This window comes from Parambassis ranga, chromosome 19 (assembly GCF_900634625.1).
Source record: "Parambassis ranga chromosome 19, fParRan2.1, whole genome shotgun sequence".
Lineage (NCBI taxonomy): Eukaryota > Metazoa > Chordata > Actinopteri > Ambassidae > Parambassis > Parambassis ranga.
In genome coordinates this window covers 24,667,116-24,672,369 of record NC_041039.1, presented here as the reverse complement: position 1 = coordinate 24,672,369, position 5,254 = coordinate 24,667,116, and positions in this window count along the sequence as shown.

Genomic DNA, 5,254 nt, shown 5'->3' with positions numbered 1-5,254 from the left:
TGCAGTGATTCCATCCATTCCCAGGAAGTTTGCACAGACACACAGCAAGTGTTGTTTATTTAAATTTTACCCAGACCCACCCACTGAGGTCTGCAACCACATATAAACCATGTTTCCCACCACCAGTCAGAACTGATGAAGCTGCTTGGATGAGATGTTGGTGAAGATTCTCAGTCATCCAGGTCATCATCATACGTAGAGAAGATTGAAGCAAGGCAAGGAAACGTCTTCTAGAAAACCCTACAAGTCCAGACGCCTTGCTTCAATCTTCTCTACGTATGCTTGGATGAGCAGAGAAACGTCTTCAAGAAAACTCTGCTCTACGTATGATGACCTGGATGACTGAGAATCTTCATCAACATGATTATAATATGAAAATTAAAAACTACATATGTTCAACCTTTAAGGATCTACACCCCATCACAGGACACCAGCATGGTCATCACATGAGCAGACGACACAACAGTGGTGGGGTTGATTAGGAATGGTGACGAGTCTGCACACAGAGAGGAGCTGCAGGCGCTCACAGACAGGAGCAGCGAGAACAACCTCACTCTAAACATAAGAAAAATCTGATAGGAGCTGTGTCACTGACATGCAGTGAGTGCATCTTCACAGACTCATGTAATAATGCAACAATAGCTTGATGTGTTGAAATTAAACATTTACAAAGCTGATTATTATGCATGTGATTATTAACCCATTGGTTGTATAGAATTATACAGTCATCAGCAGTGTTCAGTTTCAATTGAAAAGCTGGAAGCTTTGGACCAGAGGCTCCACAAAGAATGATACTCCATATGCTTCTTAGTTGTTTGTGTTTTACGGATAAAGGCTGAGCCAAAAGTCCAGATGCATCATTTTATATTCAAAACATTTGAGTTCCCTACCTGTTACCCCAGAAACCATCGCATCATTTCAAACTGGGGTTCCAGTTTAAAAATGTGACTTGGGGCATCTAATTATTATTATTATGATTACCATTATTATAGGACAGAAGGGGGTCTGGGGGTGGTCCCCCAGAAAGTTTTTCATTTACTAGAAGCCATTTCCTGCATACTGGTGGATTTTAACAGGTTGTTAAACACCTGTGTTACATACAGAAGTAAACGCTTATTTTCCCATTCTGGAATCAGATCTACTAATTCCAGCCTGTAACCCTTCTCCTCATGTCCATCGCAGATATGCCAAACAACAGATCATCAGCCAAATAAAACCATCTACTGTACCTTTAAGTAGACAACTGCTTCCTCCCAGCGTTTTCTTTAAGTTGAGTCTAACCATCAATGTACCGTCACAGAGAGCTCCACCATCTCTACAGTCCCTGGGTTTACACTTCATCTGGTCTCTGTATCACAAAGTCATTGCACTGCCTCCCGATTCATTTTCACATTGATTTTAAAATTCTCTTATTTGTTTTTAAATCCCTTCATGCCTGACATGCTCCAGCTCTACTGCCCTGCTCGCTGTCTCAGGTCAGCTGACCAGTCTCTCTTGGTCGTCCCAAAAACCCAGAGAAAACTCAGGGGGAACCGTTCCTTCTCTGTCGCGGCTCCTAAACTGTGGAACAAATTGCCTTTGCACCGTAGACAGATGGATTCTTTTATGGCTTTTAAGTCATCACTTAAAACACATCTTTTTACTCTGGCTTTTAACTCTGAGTTGTTGACTTTTATAGCCCTTCAAACCATGCATTTTGCAAAATGCTACTGCTCCTACAAATATTAAGTTAGAGAAACCATTCGAGGCTTAAAATACTTCCAACGTCTTGGTCTTCAAAAGTTGTATTCAGAATTTGGAAGTTCAGCTCCGTCTTCAAATGATAGGGGATTAAAGATGAAGTGGTTTTTGAGGTCTCTTCTGAGTTTAACATTAGTGTGTATTGCGTGGAATGTTGGGAGCTAGAGTGGGTGAGTCATCGCTCAGAGTGCGGGAGGGAAAAAAATTAAACCAGTTTCTGCGTTTCTATCCTGCTGTCACGTCTGCACCTTTTGTCTGACAGGGATAATTTGGCCACCAGTTCGAAGGAAAAATGGTCTGGGTTCTGTTGGTGTCGGTCTTAAAACTCAACACCAAACAGTTTTGCCTGTGTAGATCGAGCTGTTCGGGGAGAGTGCCGGTCATTCCTCCATTAAGACATAATGTAAAACCAAAAACAGAGAAGCAGAGCTGCCATATTTTCTAACTCGCCGCCATCCACATCTTCGACATCCCAGACATAAAAATCGTACCAGTTGTAGAGCAACTTCTTGGGATTCTGACGGTGTTCTTATTTTTCGTCTAAAGTCTTCGGTTTGGAGAATATGAGACGTTGTTCGGAGGGTGGTTTTACATAGGAAATGCATTAGGAGGGGGAAAGAGAGCTGCAGTTAGGGGCAGCTGATAAACATTCCGGTTGCCATGGATGCAGGCAGGCAGGCAGGCAGGCAGGGCTGTTACCATGGTGACATGCTGACACACTAGAAGCATACAAAGCGGCCATATTTGTAGTCTTTATCAGACTTTAAGCATTATATCTGTCATATTGATCATCCTTCAGCTGTATACTACTTTTCCACATTCAAATCACACAGCCTGAGCTTCTTATAGTCTTATGGTATTATTCCACCCTCAGACCTTTCATATGGTATATTCACAGGCTATTCTTTAAGGTTGTGACTTCATACTGTTCTTGTCTTTATTGCTCTTACACCTGACTGGTGTTTTTATTGTACTGTTGTATATTCCTGTGCTTTATCAAATTTAGACTTTAGATTATTTCATTTTATTTTATTTATTAGTAATTTATTCTACACTTGATAGGCTGTGTACAGCTCTTTGGCTGACCTTTGTTGTTTTTAAAAGTGCTCTATAAATAAAGATGGATTGGATCACGCAGAGTGGAGTTCGCCCCAATACACACACACACACACACACACACACACACACACACACACACACACACACACACACGGCATGCTCGTAAATGTGCACGACTCTCTCTCTCCCTCTCTGTTGGTACTCACCACGAATCTGACTTCATGAAGAACTCTGTTGCTAAGATGTTAGCCTCCTCTGCAGCTGTGTTTTTGTTCTTCCTGTCTGATGACAATATAACAATATATCAAAAATAAATACGAACGATGAAACATAAACATAAAGTCATATCTGCCCGCATCCTTTGCATAGACAGCCTGCTAGCAGACCCACCGACAGCTCGCCAGTAACATGCTAGCGGCCGCACCCCACTCCAGCTGCCACCAATAAACAAACATTACTGGCATCACGTACTATTCAGACCCGCCAGATACCAAACTACGTACTTAACAAAAATATAACAGAGTAAAGGCGGTTTTAGCAGGCTTCATAAACCAACGAAAATCACTGGAGCACACAACCCAGCTTACCTTCAAGGTAGAACAGCGACACTGAACGTGAGCAGGCGCTTGTTCAGGAGGGTTGCGCCCAAACTACGGTGTCCCGGGGGGCTCACTAAGTCTGGGTAAACTGTTACACGGCTGCCACCTAGTGGCCAAAATAAATACCTGTCTTACATATATATGTAGAGTATATATAGTGTGTGTGTGTATGAGAGGAAACTGTTAAGTAGCTGCATTTCTTTTCTTTTATCTTGTTAATGAGGAGCTTCTGCAGCTTCTGATGAAAGCAGAGCTGATGAAGCTGCTTGGAGCAGAGCAGCAAAACCTCTTCAAGGAGCTCCAACAAGTCCAGCTGCCCTGCTCCAAAAATGACCTGGATGAAGCTCCATCAATGTGGAGCTGCATGGCTGCAAAGAGAAGGGAACAGGTGCAGAGCTCCACCAGCTTTGGTGTTATATTGCCACCTAGTGGAGTAGATATGAATAATTAACTACTCTGTTATTGGTACATGAATAAATATAATATAGAAGCCCGCACACATGCACCAGAAGTGATTGATGTAACATCTTAATGAGCAAAAATTAACATGAATTAATACATGTGTAAATCTCATTTTGTTATCAATTAAAATTAGAGGTTACAGTTGAGAACCTGCATGTAAAGCAACATTAATGATTAATTAACAGTAAAACTAACCATTTTTTATCCCTGATTAACATAATCAATCAAATCAAATGATCAAAGCCAAGCAAATCATTTATTTCAAGCAATACATTTGTCTGTTTATGTTCAATAAATCCAACTCTATTCAGTTTACCATAAAATACCCCACAGATTTGAGACTCTGACACTGACATGTAAATGTTATCCATCCATTAATCAGTGTATCTACTACTTGGGAATGTACTTGGACCACAAACTGGACTTGGACACTGTTAGATAAAATAAGGTCAAGTAAACAAGGTCAAGTCAAGTTTTTTAATTTTATTTATAAAGCACATTTGAAAAAACAACTTTCATTGAACAAAGTGCTGTAGACAGGAGTCAGTCATGTATTAAAAAATTAAATTTATTAAAAGTAAAATAATAAAAGTACAATAAACAAGATAAAACATGCATAAAAGTGGTAAAAGCCAAGGTGAACAATGTAAACTAAATGTGAGGCTATAAACTGACATGACAGACACACAATGACCAGAACAGAACATGAGTGGTGGTTGTTGAAAAAAAAAAAAACAGGTTAAATTCAGAGACTTAGGTCTACTTCAGTATCTTCTGTGTGTCTTCTTTTTCTTCTTTCGTCCTGTCTGTCTTTCGCCTGTCTCCTTTCCACAATTATCCCCAATCTTCGGGTTGCCCAGGCTGTATTGGTCCTGGTGGTCTACGCTCTCGTTGTAGTCCCAGCCGTGCTGGTAGTCTGCGTATTCCTGGTCGCTTAGGTTGTCCGGGTCTAGGGTGCCCTGCTCGTGTATGCGGAACAGCCAGTCCAATCTCTTATCTGGTGTCTCTGCAACACGTTCTCTTTTTGGAGGTTCCTGTAATTTTACCCATTTTGGCAGAAAGATGTCTACCAGCTGTTCGGGGTCCAACGGTCTGTACTTGTCCCTGCTCTTGGACAGCTGGTTGCAGGGATCCTTGCTCTCAGCAATCAGGTCGCTGCCATGTTGCTTGAGCTCCTCTGGTTCTTTTGCTTCCTGCTCACATTTCAGCTGATCTTGTAAGGAGGACCTGTCCTCTGACAGTTGGCTGATCTTACTGTCCTTCTCCTGGACGGTCTTGTTGGCCTTCTGTAGGTCACTCCTCAGAGTGCAGACCTCGTTGGCCAGCTCCTCACACTTGGAAGAACACTGGGCATGTTCTTCGGCAGCCTTTCTGAGGTTTTCATTTTCTTTTCT